This window comes from Furipterus horrens, unplaced genomic scaffold (genome assembly GCF_987537825.1).
Source record: "Furipterus horrens unplaced genomic scaffold, mFurHor1.1.pri manual_scaffold_15, whole genome shotgun sequence".
Classification (NCBI taxonomy): domain Eukaryota; kingdom Metazoa; phylum Chordata; class Mammalia; order Chiroptera; family Furipteridae; genus Furipterus; species Furipterus horrens.
Window position 1 is genome coordinate 5458814 of NW_028327185.1, and position 15998 is coordinate 5474811.

General features: G+C 45.7%; 1 protein-coding gene across 1 annotated transcript in view; it reads right to left on the reverse strand.

Annotated features, from left to right (window-relative positions):
- Positions 1–15998, reverse strand: part of USH2A (usherin) — a 462824-nt gene that overhangs the window by 50582 nt on the left and 396244 nt on the right. The gene's annotated exons all lie outside the window — the stretch shown is intronic.

Sequence of the window (15998 nt, forward strand, 5' to 3'; positions counted from 1 at the left end):
TGCATGGGGAGACTCTCTGCACAAATGTTTAAACTGCATAAAGCAACCTAACTTAGTCATCTTTGAGTCTATTGATCTGATGATCCAGCAGTTTCCAGAGCTTTCCCTCTGGTCTTTGTGGTGCATTTTCACTGAGTCTGCTTACTGTGGCCCTCAGGAATCACCCCGCCCCCACTTCTCTCCTACCCTGAACCCCAATAGTGACATATAGGCACTGGCATGCCCATCAACACGGTATGTGCTTATTACACTTGAAAAGCATTCATCTTTCTGGCCACCAGCAAGTTCACTGACCATCAACTTGATGACATTTCTTCTGTCTCTAACCCTTATCACTTTCAAGTGCTTGGCTTTAGGCTTATAAAGTCCTACCGGGTGGCAGGATTCCTTTCCTTCTGTGCTTTCTGTTAAATGCCAAGATCTTGAGTATGCCACCCTGAAAGTCTGCTTTATTCACAGAGGGAGCTTCAGAGGAATCTAGATTTAAGTATCTCAATTTTTGTCTTCTTTAGCGGGGCCCCCTGGATGCTGCTCCTTGCTTTTATCATAACTTATAGTTTACCTTGCCATTATAAAATAACTGAATGGTTAAAGACAGGTTTCTGGTTTTGATCACAGATAAAACATAAGAAGTGGGAAAAGACTGCCTCTACCTTAACCTAAAAGGGAGAGCTGGAGGCTGACGTAGATGAGGCACCCTGGGTTCAGAGGAACAGTGGGCATTGAAGCCGGAAAGAGGTCGGACAGGTCCGTGCATTTCACCCTAAAGCTTCGGACTGCATTTGTTAGAAAACAGCGAGTAACATCAGGCAAAAAATGTAGGAACTAATTATGTACGAAGAGCTCTATAATGCAATTTGAAGGCATAATGAAAGAAGTTTAAAATGTTGCCCTACTGTGGCACTGGTCATGTTTGGTGATGAATGAAACAAAAAAACCTGCCAAGAATTCATTAATTCATCTGTCTGATTGTTATTCAGCCATTAAGTGTAGACTGCCATATGTAGAAGGAAATTGAGGAGTATTTTCTTAAGAGTTAAAATATCTTTGTCGAATCTCTGCTGTATTTAGAAATCTGTCATTACTCTTTAGAGACAAGTGCTTGCCTTTTGGTACCATTGGAGGGGGCGCTTATAGCACTAACCTGAATTGGAGTCCGTTATACTGTCCTCAGCCTGGACCCCCCTGGCAGAATCACATGTACCTGGACTGTGTTCTCTCCTGGCCATGGGGACGTGTTCATGTGGATCCCCCCATGCTCTTGCCTAGAAAACGGTCCCTCGTGCCCATGAAACATCTATCAGGCATCTGGAAAAGGTCAGGCACACTACTGATGGCAAATCGGAAAGCACCCCCAGCTCAGGGTTCTAACTGAGGGTAGAGGGCTTAATTGAAAAGATGTCAAGAAAGTCTAAAAGTTTACCCTCCCTTCCAGTAATGACCACTGACCAGTCAGGGGCTATTTCTCGTAACAGTCATCAATTTCAGAACTTCAGATGTTCGGTTTGGAGTATCCGTGCGTTAGTCCTGTGGGCATTTTTGTGTCTTTACTCCCACAAATATCTACGTTCATAAAAGAAGAGTGATATGTGAAAAGGGGAGTTACTTTTTCCCTCTCATTGGGGTACATCCTTTTATAATGGGGAGGGGCTGTCAATGCAAAAAGCAGACAATTCACAAACATTTTCTTTATACACAAATGGGATGCATCGATTTAATCCCTGAAGCCAAAGCTAGAGCCCTTGCCCCAGGAATGATGATACCTCAGCTACCACAAAAGCTTGGGGGGTGGGGAGAATGGTTTCATAATGACTCACTTTTCCAAGGAGAAGAGGAAAGAAAAATTAACTGTGTGACAATTGCATGCTGAAGTGGCAGGCCACCCTAAACATGACCAAGCAGTACTTCTGATACAAATCAAGTATGTGCACATTCTGTGACCCAGCACTTCTACTCTGGTCATCTGTTCTGTGGCAATACTAGTAAAACTGTACTAAAATACATTTAACAGAATTTCATTCTAGTAACAGCCTTGTATCTATTCAATCCTTGATGAAACACGGATTTACCGAGGGCCCTGGGCTGACAGTTTCTTCTGCCTGCAACTCACTTTAGCCACGAGTCTGCAAGGGATTCCTCGCGGAGGGATTCCTACTGAAAATGGCCGCCTGTCCGCTCTCCTCCTCCTCCTCCCATTTTGAAACACTTTTACCTGGCTCTCTCTCTACTTTTTTCTCTTCTGAAGTACTCGTCACTCGCATATTATAGAATCTATTTGGTGATTATGATTTATATCTCTTTTTACTAGAATATGAGTTCCGCCGAGGCAGGGACCTGTCTCTGTTTCATTCTCTGCTCCATCCCACATGTCTCTGTGCCTGGTATGGAGTAAGTGCCCCCAAAATATTGATGCTGCCGATGAATACAGACAGCATTGAACAACACAAAGGGGTGGGGATGAAGAGGAGACGGCAGAGTGAGTCTAAGGAGAGAGAGTCTAGGAAGAGATAGAGGGGAGGACCCTGGACCCCACGCAGGTTACCCATGGAGTCAGGAGATATGAACAAGTTTACGATGATAAATGTAAAAATGTAAAACAGGCAATTCTAGAAAAATAGAAGAAATTTAAAAATGCACTTAATAGATTGATCATCTTTCAAACAGACTAAAACAAAGCTCTGAATCAGCCCCTACTTTAAAGAGGCCCAGATCACAGAATTTTACCAGAGAAGTTTGTTATTCCTTTTAATTAAATCTGTAACAGATAATTAATATTGTGTACAAAGTGTTCCAGAAAATAGAAAAAATGGGCTAGAGACCAAACTCAATATATGATGTTAGAATAACATCAAAATTGAACGAGAATTAAAAAATAAAATACGCTATAGACCAAAATCACTTGAGATTAGGTGCAAAGGTCATAATATGAGCAAATAGTATCCAACAGCCCGTTTAAAAGAGAGAGCATGACCAGGTAGCATTTAGCCTTTAGTAAAGTTGATTTACATGTGATCATCTTACTAAAATTAACAAAGGCAACACCCATTCATAATAAAATCTCTTGGCCAAGTAAAAAATGAATTATTCTTGAAGGCGCGCTTGGTATCACATCAGGTCCGGCTCCTCACCCCGACTAGCACCCCCAGACTTAGGGAGGGGGGAGCCAGGCACGCCCTTGTTTGGATAGAGAGCACCTCTCCCTTCTTCCTACCTGGGAGCCAGGAAGGGCTTCTTGGGCTCTTCCACTGAAGCCTGCTTATTCTTCGACTTTTGGGGGCGTCAGGCTGAATGGTAGCCTCAAGGGGAACAGAAGGATCGCTTTTCAAATAAACACAACTCCAATCGTCTGCCTCTCAGTCAGGAAAAGCAGACACTATGAGACCAGAAAATGAGACACTTGAGTCTCAGAGGGAAGATGTTGCAAAGACAGACGTCTGAGAACTTCCATTCGCTTTCATCCGGGTCCGAAGGGGCCCACCGGTTCCAAGCTGTCAGAACCCCGGTGCTTTCGGTAGCTGTTGGTGGCGTTCATAGCCACCTGGGGTACGATGTTGAGTTGTTGCTTTAAAAACACTTCAGTAAGACTTAAATAAAATTTCCCTTTTTCTTTGGGGTTTTCAGTTAACATTAGAACTAAATTAAAGCATTCCGTCAACCAGCTTTGTGCAAAGCAAATTATGTTGGGTTCAGCACTGAGGGCCTCGCTATGGAATATCTATTGACTCAAGCTTATTAACCTGTAAATCCTTTAGTTTTTGATAATGATCTATTGATTATCTACTTTTATTTGCATTCTAAATGAGTCAACAAAAAGAAATGATCCCGGGTTAAGTCACTATACCTTAAGAGAAAATGTACTTAAGCTAAGCATACTTAATTAAAAATAAAAGCAACTTCTATTTGTTCTGAGAGCTTGAAGTTGTGGTGATTTTCCTTTAGGCAAATCAAAGATTGTTTTCAGCTTTTCATAATCATTTCTGTTAGACATTTGGGCAAAACTGGAAACAAGTCTGTCGCTGAGGATAGAAAGCATGCTGTGAGCCTGGCACTTTGAATGCATTACTAACATTGTTCTACAATTCATTATTTTCCTTGGCTTGTTTTGGGAATAATGATCTCTTCTGTGTGCAAGAAAAACCCTGTGACTTAATGTCTAGAGAATGATAGTTCAGATGTCTTAATCGGAAAACAATCGACTGAGAATCAGAAGACCCAAGTTCAAGTTTTGTCTCTATCACTCAGATAAGTGGGACCTTGGGCAAATTACCTTTTTTTTTTTTTGAGTCTTTCGTGAGGATTTAGCCAGATGACCTCTCTTAAAGGGCCAGGATCATAGTGGGCGCTCAAGGGAACTGCTCTGAATCAGCTCCTTGTCTGTGGAAGCAGCTAAAAATACATGGGAGTCTGCTGATTTCAGAGGGTGATTGTTTGAATTCACTTTCATGCTTGGTTTCAAGCGCTCAGCAAAGAAACATGTACTATGTCTTAAGATATTAGCTAATCATAGTAGGTGCTCATGATTATTCATATATTCTATTAGTGATTTATCCATACCTATTCCTTTTTAAATTCCTCATTTTATAGTGTAAATAATTTTTTCACTAGTACATATTTTATAATTTACAAATAAGTAAATATGCATATAATGGGGCTGTGTGACCCAAAAGTTATTACTTATGGGGCTGCACATTCTGAACAGTTTGGAGACAGCTGGCCTATATTAACATCCTTCCTTCAGCACAGCAATTACTAAGAAGAAAAACAGAGCACAGGCATTTTCCTCTCTGAAAAATAAAACAAAATCCCATCACTCATTTCTCATGAATAAAGTTCTAAAAAACAAGTAACCTAGTAATACTTTTTGAAAGATAAATGCTTAAAAGATAATTTGTGAAAAAAACCTATATACATCTCATTCCCTTGACTCAGTCCCCAGTGGGAAGTGCTGACTGCTGCTGATAAACATGAAACCGATGGCCACTGCCAGGTGGCCCTGAAGGATAGAGTTGGGGACAAAAGCCCTATGAAATGTGTGCGTCCTAAAAATCATACTAAACCTATGCTCTGGGGCCAGTTCAGCCAGTGGCACTGTTCCTATATTTTAGTTCTTTTGGTTGTTCTCAGGTGGGACGGTTGGGTTTAAACACTTTGTTAAGCTTAAAACTGGAGCGCAGAAGAGCAACGTAACAGGTGGCGTTGGTGAGGTCTCGAATACTTACCCTGCCTCTCATCCCCACGTGAGTTACAAGATCAAAAGTGATCAGTCAATGCAAAAGGTGCTGCGCTTGGAGGGAAGCAGGAGCTACGGGGACGCACGGCCCTCCCCACCCAGGGAGGCGGTGCTGTTATCACTCGCCTGTCACTTCCACAATAACACGTCATTCACCGCGGGTGACTAGAAACGCATGAAGAGGAGCTGAGAAATGGAAGAGGTTTCCTTGTCTCCTGCCTCTCTGACAACCAGGCGGACGACAGAGCATGAGAGATGAGGGCTGCCCATTCAAAGCAGAGCACGTCGTCACCATCTGGGCCTCCCCAAAGTAGGACACAGGAGACGTGTGGCCGCGTCCCCCAACGGGGGGCCATAGGACAGCATTCAAAAGAGAACGAGAGTGAGCATGGCTGCTCCCACACGCGCACGCCTTCCAGCACAGGGCGAGGCGAGGGCTTCCCAACCGCCTTTGCTGAGCCGCACGTTACCTGCCCGTCCGCTCGGCGCACAGATGGCTTCCTGGGTCTCAGCAGTGACATGTGGGGTACAGACACATCCAGTGGGGGACACTCCCCTCTTGGGAAGACAGGCTCGGGCCTTCCTTAACTCAAAAGTGAAAATACTCAGGAAACCACATGCACTGTGACTAAAGTCATTTCCTTCCGAAATGTCAGTACCGACACCAATATTGACTCTGAAATGATACTGTCCACGTTCAAAGGTGTACCCAGTTGTTTCCTTTCGCTGCTGCCAAAGGTAGACCCTTAATTTTCTGACCTAGAATCACTTGCCAGGGGCCAACCCTCAATGGGGTATGCTCCACCCCATGTCATTCAAAAGGCAGGAAACGAAGAGGAGCAACACTATTTTGCTGGGCCTTTGAAGGTTGAGTTCAGAATTGGCTATCTCTGGAAACCTCTATCAGCTTCTACAGATTCTCAAGTCATGGGGTGAGTTAATGTTGCATCTGTTAAAAAAAACTCTCAAACCCTTTTTCTCTTCTAGCTTATTCTTCTGAGGTAGGTTTTACAATGAGAGAGAGAGAGAGAGAGAAAAAACATGATTTATGGAAAGAAATGTCATATCTACAGAAGCATACCATCTTTGGCCACAAAATCAGAATGGATAAGCTAATAATGTTTAATACATATATTTTCGGAGTTGTAATTATATCGATAGATAATCATATAATGTTTTCTTAAGTTCATTCACAGTTGAAAAATGAGTATTTACGAGATGACGTTCACAGGCTTGTCATTTGCTGGAATGTGGCTTCATAACGAGAGAGGCTACATGTAAGAGGAACATTCCTCCAGATTTTTTCCTAGAATTCCCCAAATATTTTTCTTTTGGGTCTCTCTACATGTGTCTTTTTAAATTCTACTGCCTGCTAAAAATTCTTATTAGCTAATCTAACCCTTCAATTCATCCTGCCTGTTTTGCAGAAACAGTGAATAAATAGCCCAAACTGTTAATTGACCACCTGGGGTTCAAAGAGGAGAAGTACGGAGGTGACAACGGGAATGTGCTGACAACACAGTGACCACACTCTATTTCACCAGATTTAAGCATCAAGCTCCTCACTGCATGCGCCCCTCCCTCCCCTTGCTCCCTTTCTTGACCGTCTGTGAGACTAATATCATTTTTTTTAAAGTGATTTATTTCTAACAGATGTGATCATCTAGCCACAGGGACCTGGATGCACAAGGCCCCAACAACTTTAATTTCTGGATATCATAAGCATATACCCTATTAATAAATAATTCTCATCTGTGAAGGAAAAGATGCCAAAGCGTGAGGTCCGAGGACCCGGTAACTTCTGGGCAGAAAGGACAAGTAGATTGGGTCTCCTGAGGTCCTGACTCTGCTCAACCTCAAATGTGCTAATTATTGTATTTCTTGGACACGGTAGGTCATGAAGGAAGAAAATCAGACGTGGTTTAATGTTCGCTGCACTGTTTAGAAAGCTAATTGTAGGTCTATATTAAGTTTCTCACAAACCAGAAATTCCGCAAGATTAGGTAGGATGGCAACAATGGGCTGGTATAGAGGGGAGTCACACACAGGACAACTCCAGAGAGAGGGATGATCCCTCCCCAACCTCTGCCCTCCCTTTAGCTCTTTTAAGTGGCTGTGTGACCATCTCTGGGTTTTTTGTTGCCTCACTAATAAATGGGAGCTACTACTCACTTTACGGAGTGGTTATTAAGATGAAATGAGGTGGGATGAATCAAGTTCCCAAAGTTCTCAGCAAGTAACTGCTCAGAGATTGAAACTGGACTGTATATATGATTCAACCTCAATGTGAGTTATCTGTGAACATACAGATCTCAAACTAAATATATAGCGTTAACAAGCAATATGAAGAATTCTAACAGAATAGAATTACAGTTTAAATGGGAACAAGATACAAAATGCAAGTGTCTGTCCCTTCCAGAGTTGACCAATTCATTCATTCATTTATTTGCTACCCAAATGTCTGTAAAGAAGTGCCATTGTTCTAGGTTCCAGGAATAAGGCATCAGACGGAGCAAAACCCTTGTCCTCAGAGGGCTGTTATTCTGGTTGTAGCGATGGACGGTCAACAAGATAAGTAAGCAAACACGTGTGCTTCTAGGTAATGTCAGAAGGCGGGGAAAGTGACAGGAAGTGTGTACGTGGGAGGGGGGTGGATCTGTACACAGGTGGGCCAGGTAAAGCCTCACCTACAGTGACAGAAGGTGACCGTGGGATAAAGACTGGGAGGAAGGGAGGCGGTCAGCCATGGGGACAGACACCTGGAGGAAGAGCTTTCCAGGCAGAAACGTCCCAGTGCACAGAGAGCAGCAACCCTGGCCCTTTGTGCTGGGAGGAGACAATGGAAAATAGGGTTGGTTTTTTTTTTTTTTCCATTCTTTCCCCCCATTTTTATTTTTAAGTTTAAAGGGCAAACATATCCTAGGTTGTCCCCCTCTGAGGACATAGAGAAGAAAAAATTGCTTAAAGAAAAGATAAATCTTTCTAGAAATTAGAAGTAGTTTTTTTTTTCAAATTTCATATATATATAATTACAATAAACTTTCCTCCAGACTTTTAACTGAAATTGTGTTTCGAACATCTTGGAAGTCCAAAAGGTTGGCCGGATTGTACAATTTTAGAGTGTATTCTTGTGACCTATATGGATATTTTTTTAAATGTCACAGTATTTTGGTATAATAGGTGCAAAAACATGTGAAGGGTTATAGTCTTCCTCAAACAGTAATGGTCTGTACTGTCATGTTCAAAAGTTTATGTTTTTTTTGAGCAAACCTCCTCTTAATATGGGGCCCCAAATAGCAGGTTGGTTTCTTCAGAAATAGAGCAGGAAGTGCCATTCCCACACCACCTGGTCACTCTTAGGGAAGACCATGGGGTGTTACCCCTTCTCCCCAACAAAAGAAACACTGGGAAAGGCCGACTTCGATCATTTCATCTGGAATCGGTGGGCCCTCCCCCCAGCTGGGACCAGAGGTGCACCTGCGAGCCCTGGGACAAGAGGATTAACATAAAGGCCTGGACAGGGCAGCTCTCCCTGGAAAGCATCCAGAGGGGACCGCGCTCTTGACATTCCAGAGATAAAAATGAGTTTTCAAGGCACTTCCTATTTCTGTACGACTTCTTTCGTGTGCTGGGTTGCCTGCCATTATGTCTGTGTATTCTGACAGTGTTCTTAATGACACGCTAACAGATTGTAAAACACGCTGCTGGCATTGACTTGTTTTTTATATTTTTAAAACAATGTCCTTCATGTAACAGTAGTTAAGCGCGGCAGAAGGACATCATTAGAGCCATGGTTAAACTGTAATTTACACCATTAGGAAGGCAGGAGCAATTTTTATTGCCGGGCAATTTTCTTGCTGAAATATTTGGACCATATGGCCCAATTTGTGTAATAACCTTAATTTCTGCACCCTTCAGGTCTGCCTGCGTCTCCTACGGAATGGGGAAATGCAGTTTCGCAGAAAAGGCAACTGTCTGTACTTAGAGAGTGGAGATTAATAACGTGTCACGTCCTGTTTTTGGTGAAGGAATTGGAACAGCGGCCAGATGGTATCTCTACAAATAACTGTCAGGGGTCTTGATCTAATCAATACAATGTATTAATACATCTCCCTTTGCTGTTCCTCCAGGGGCCCGCGCACAACATCTGGAAAGAGTGGGGGGGGGGGCCACCAAGTAGAAAGCCGATTCTTTTCAGAATCAAACTGAGCCCAATTAATTTTTCATGTATCCTTGATAACTGTTTCATAATGAGCGATGCGTCTTGACGGATTTGGGATTGGCAGAGCAGGCTGCCTGGGCTTCCTACCCCCATTCAGTCCACTTACAGAAACCAACCCATTAATCAAGCTATCTGGCATAAAACCTGAATCTCAGCTCAGCAAGGGATCAATAACCGTCCTCACACACACACACACACACACACACACACACACACACACAGAACCATCCGCTAATGGGCGCAGGTATCCAGCCATGACACTAGCAATTGCTTTAGCAAAAATAAAACTCGGGATCAGAATCATCCAATAGGAACTTATATGATAAGATTCATTACTTGTGTCTTGTCCAAAAGTAACATTTACCTCTGCTCAAAATATACTGTAATTTTACTCTCTAGACATGGCCATTATCTTTCAGAGGTAGACAACGCACCTTCTTCTGAATGGAGTAAAACTCTCTGATGTTGTAATGTGCATATTTAACAATCCGGATATCATAAACAGTTTAAAAACGACTTATTACGCTTCCTTTAAATTCAGAGTACCTGTGGTGGGGCTCCTTCATACAATCTTGAGCCCAACCGTGTGCAACACACGTGTGAGCCAGCCATGCAAGGAACGCTGAGGTGAGGCCAGAGTGGTCCAACTCCCGAACGCCTTGCTTGGTTTCATGGAAGGATTTACCATTCAAATCGCTGAGTCTCGTCACTTCCCCAGTGGTTCCATCTCCATTCTTTACTGTTTTACGAAATTCAGACCAATCATTCTGCTTTTCAGCTAGCAAAGCTGTTTGGGGGCAGGGATTTCTACTGTCTCATTCCTCCTGAAAGCGAGGCCCCACGACATTGTGTGTGAGCAAGAGCTCAGAGCGGAGCTCGGGAGATGGAGGAAACCCATGACCTGTTTGTTAAAACATTCCTTCCCGGCTCTCGGACAACAGGTGGGAACCTGTTCTGCCCTCGTGAGAGTCTGAGGTTTTGATTAGGGAAAAATACCAACAACGCCGGGGAAGGGCTCACATAAAGACAGTCGTTCGTTGGCTGATCATCTGATCAGACGCTGCCAAGATGACAGAAAGGTCTCAGGAACCATCCAGGAACTTGAAGGGGACGTCGCATTCATCTTTTCTGACAGCAGGACTAAGAATCATGATGCTCTGTTCGCTCAGTCCGTGGTTTGGGATCCCGCAGGCTCAGTGCTGGGTTCAGAATCAGGGCTATGAGTTAAGGGCTTCCTAGGTTCCTTTACGTATCTCTGAGCACAATCAACGCCTATACATGACTAAACAATGGCTTATTATATTGTAATTTGTCACCTGCCTTATTTGCCCTAAGAACACCGCCCGTCCCAGAGAGGAGAGACTATTTCTTCCTTCTCTGTATCTGTTGTAGCTTCTGGGCACAACAGACTCTCCAAAGAGCGTTACGTGAACAGTGACGAATGGAAGAGTCCCACCGTATTTCTTGCTCTCGAGCGCCATGTCAGATTTGATGTGTCTAGGTCCTCGATCGCAAATAATGGGCAATTTTCATATATGCAGGAGAGAGCAGAGTAGCAGTAGCCCCGGAGTTCAGCTTTCATTTCGTTTGCCGACGTCCAGTGTGGAGCCACAGGGGACGACACCCTGACAATGACGTGTGTCTAGGGAAGTCGTGGGACTTCAAGCACGGAAGCTCCTTAAACCATTGAGTTGCATGACTGAAGAAAATCTGAAATTTGGGATCCACAATACACGGCATCCGGAATTTTCCATTTTTGTGTTGTTGTTACTGAAATAATTTACACAAATTGAAATCCTCTGTCACAAAGACAGGGAGGGCATAGCTGCTATGCTGAGGCCTCCCAGTCCATGGCCATCATTAGCAATGCCTATGGTTTGAGCTTAGCAACACCCGGCTGCCGCCCTAACAGGACGTTTCACCTTAAAAAGTATATGGAGATACGAGGCTTCATTTGCAAACCCCTCGCACACGTATTCATAGGTGTTGGGTGTGGGTCATTGCATTTGAATTAAACAGCAAATGTCTCTCTCTAAACGAGAGGTCACTAGCTGGCGTGAGGCAAAATCTTTTCACTGTTGGGCATAATAAAAATATTCCAACGGTGGGTTCGGTAATTTAAAAATCACAGTCTTGTTGTAATATTTTTCTAGGCTTCAGGGGCTCCCCATTGTTTGGCCCAGTCAAATGTGGGAACACTAGAGAAGTTATCACCCATCAAGGTAATTACTTTCAAGTTGAAATAATTACTCTATCAATGTTAATGGTCTTTCAACTTCAATAAAGCACTCACCTGCCGATAATCACGGCTAACCTCTTGCTCTAATGTAATTCCCTCTCTATTTAGGAGGTTATATTACAGCCGTGGCAGTGGTCACTTGTCCTGAACAGCTGCTGAATTTCACTTTGATCGGCCGTGACCCATAAAAAAATTGGCCATCTGTGTCTGGTTCCCCCTCGCCCGGGAGCCCTCGCGGAGCGGAGGACGTGCGCTCTGGGCTGGAACAGGGCACGGCTCGGGCAGCCATCTTGTCTCAGGCGGTGGCTTCTTCCCACCTGTGACACGGGCTCCTGCCCTTTGCTACAGCCTGCTGCCTCTGCTCCCTGGCACGTAGTCTGACCTTCCTGCCTGGCCCTGTGAGCGCGTGGATGAGTTCCTTTGGCTTTCACGTGTGTTTTTGATGAGGCTCTGGGGGACTTGGGGGTTCCCAAAGGGTTTCCTTATCATTCAGCGAAAGGCCGGGAAAATAACCATATGCCTGGGCTGGAGGGCTGTTCCGCCACCAACTGCCCCTCTATGCTGAGAGCATCGGCCCTGGGGCCTGAGTGAAGGCGGCCCATGCCAACCGGGCAGAATTGGTTTGATATGGGAAGTGCGTGTGCACCTGTGTGTGTGACCAGAAGACCTCATGTTTTGCTGACGTGACTCCAAATCTCAAGGAACGAGCAGGGTCTTGTGGCGGTCGCATCTGCGTGGACACTGCCCACGATGGGCAGAACTGCACCCCAGGGAGACCGAAGCACAGGCTTGCTCCCAGCGACTCAGAAAGGAAACAGCACCTGCTCCGGTATTTGAGATATCACCTGGAAATGAACAGGTGGGTATCAGGAAGCCCTTGAACTTGCAAGCCCTGAGTTCTGTCACTGGGCGAAGAAGGCTGAGCACACACAAAACCTCAGGCGTTCCATCCCTGACAAAGTCAGTCCACACGGCTGCCTTGCACAAACTGACAACTCTCTCTACAGTGGCTCGTTTCCTTTAGCCTGTTACCCCAGAGAGTAAGCCCCCTGAAGCTTTACCACCCATTTATGTTGCCGCTGACATGCGCTTTTGTTTCTTTAGTCCTCGTGACTGTCTCGGGAGCCAAGGAGTGTTTGAGTTCAGACTTGATGGTCAAGAAGGAAGACATTTGAAGGGTAAGGTCGTGATCACTTGAGCAGAAGGGAACGACGTGGGAAGATCCCAAGATGGCCTCCAAGCAGAAGGATTCAAGATCAGCACTTCAGAAGTAGAATCAATATAAGGGAAGGACTGGAACCGGACGTCAGGAAGGGGCGGGCTCAAGGGCGGCCGGCCTGAGTGACCAGGAGGAGGATGGGGTGCTTCGAGACGGGAGGGGATGCACTGGGGTTAATGACTACAGCTTAGAAAAGCAGGGGACACGTGTATCCACGGAAGCTGCTGGGCATTTCTCCGCAGGACTTGACAGAAAGAAAGAACCAGCCTTACACCAGCATAAGACCACCAATATAAGACCCAGGTTCATGGAAAACAAGCCAAAGAAGGGAATCCAGTCTATTGCATTGTCTGACCCCCTGGGGGAGGAAATGGGGACCCGAGGAGAACATGAAGAAATGGGGCATGTCTCAATGACAGGTGAGGTGGGCATTCTGCTCTGCTCAGGAGGGTTGCTACTGAGAGGCAGAGACTCATAGGGTGACTGATGCAGCCGCTAGGGAGAGGAAGGGTCTTCTGAGATTCTTATGTGACGCCAGGACTTGGGAATCTGGCCCAACACGGAAGCAGATCCCTGCTTCTTGTCCAATGAATTCTGGACTGATGAGGCCGGCAGGGTCTTGGCCAGTGCGGCGGGTCAAGGAGGGAAGTGGCTGCTGGCAGGCTGGACTCTCCTCATTTGACTGACCAAGCTTTCCCAGGTCTAGGGGATGCTGAGAAAGAAACGAGTCTCATCAATGTGGCAGTCCCTGATATGGGCCGACTGCTCGGAAGAGAGGTGCCCAGATGTAAAGAGGGTTGTGGGGGTGGATCTCTGGGGTGCAAGGAGTTAGCCAGAGAGGGTACTGCCTGCATCAGGGACCAGGAAGCATGGACTTTCCCAGGGGGACCTCTACATCACCCACAGAGAAACTCCCATGAGGCTCCTTCCCCACAGGAAACAATGATGGATGGATGAGAACAATATTAATGAGGAAGGCCCGGCTCCTCTGTGTCTAATTCTATCTCTTCTGCCAAGATCCTGGGGAAATCCACAAGAGAAGAAAAGGGAGAAAAATGAACATGTCCTCTCTTCCACACTGTAAATCCATTAACACCAGTCAGGCTTTAGCCTGGGTTTTTTTTAACCACCTGAAATGAGTCCTGATTACTAAAATTGGGCTGGTGGCTGTCACTGACAGGGACTAGAAAACCCTGGGACCTGCCCTGGAGATTATTGATGAGGGAGCAGGGGAAGCCTGCTGGAGCTCGTGGGAATAAAGTGGCCAGAGGAAAATGAAGCTCCTGCAAAGAAGTAGTTGCTTGGTGTTTAAGACGACTTGTATGGATCTAGTTTTTCTCAGTCCCCAATAATACTGAGCTAAAAGTAGATCCCCAATATATATCTGTGATGGGGAGGGTATTATTAGAAGAAAAGTGATAAAGGTAATATAAATCTAAGAAGTCCATAGTCACTGTCAGACCAAATCCATCATTACAATAAAAAGTGTGCCAACAAATATCCATTATGTCACATGACATTTACCCACCCATGTTTTGTATCTTTTATGTCAAAGAGGGAATGATACAGTTTATAGCACTGATACCCAAATGTATGGAAATTATTCCTCTTACCTGTTTTTTCCTCATTTTGGGAAGACAGTCTTGTTAGATAGCTAGATCCCCCAGAAACTTTCTTTTGTCTTATAAGTGCATCTGGGGAGAAAAGGCTTAGACCCACCAAATTTTAAAGAGTTCCAACTACTTTAAGATCATGTGTCAAGAGCTGTGATATTTTACATTATACTCAGCCAAAATGAAAGTGGAATTAACAATGAACTCATTAATTTACTTACTAACTCTCCATAATACAGCAATGATGAGGTAGCTCATCCCCCTTCTCCCTACGATCTACTTAATTGTAAGGAAGTCAGAGACAATCACGAGGGGATTCTAAATATCTCCTCCTTGACATTGGGCAAGGCAGTCTGGCGACCGGAATCCAGAGACTAGAGTTTGTAACTCTGGATGTTAGTTCCAGACTGGAAGCCAGCCTTTAGTGACCCATACACCCCGCTTACCCCCCAGCACTGCACGCTCGATGCTACACGCAGGGTGAAGCGCCATCCACCTTTCGGGACACTGAGCAAATGCATGATCTGGCCTCGATGTGTTGTAACCTGGCGCGTAGGCAGGGATCTACTGAGCAGCACAGACTGACAGGTAAACCCCCTTCGCCTTTAAATCCCAAGTTACTTCTGCCAGTACAATGGCAGGTGCCAGGGAGAAAAAGCACACGCGTCGGAGCGGAGGCAGCAGGGCGGCCCGGCTCATCAGGGGCGCTCCCCACCGAGGACCGCGCGCGTGCCAAGCGAGGCTAAATGCGGCTTCTCTCTGACACCACACCATCCATCACCCAGCGACCGGGGAAGGCACTCTGAGCACCTCGGCCTCCCGCTTGCTCTCAGTAGCGGCGGGCACCGGCTCGGAGGGACTCGAAGCATCCAGCCCCTCTCTCTTTTCCCCTTAGAAGGACCTACTTAGGCCCCAAAGGAGATGCAGCTTCATGAGGCCGCGAGGGAAGCGGGTGACGCATTCAAAGCTGCATTCTTGCCAGTTCCCCTGTCCTGCTGCTTCTGCGGCAGAGGCTCCTGCCAAGGCATATGCCTTCCACGCCGCGGAGGCCCCGCCGCCGGCTCTCCACCCACTGCCGCCCTTGGAGGAGGCCCGCATGCACTGCACCTGTTCTACGTGGCTCTCCCCGCAACATCCCCCTGTCTGTGAGCAGCTCTGCGGGGACTCTGGGACAGGCTAGGGATGGCACCACGCTACCGGCGACATATTGGTGGCCCCGCCGTGCAAGGATGGGGTCCCAATAAACAAGACTAAGTTGGGGGAATTAGTGATGCCTCTTGCAAGTCTGGGGACTGAAGTGTAATGTGGGCCATCGTGAGCATGCATCTGTGAATCACAAACTGAAAATATAGTTCCTTGCTTTGGAGAGTTTCTGCCAAAGCCATCAATGAAACAGAAGCTTGAAAGGTTTCCTGGGCAGGCACAGAACTGGAAGAAGACAGGGTAGACGATTAGCTGGTATAGATAGGATTAGA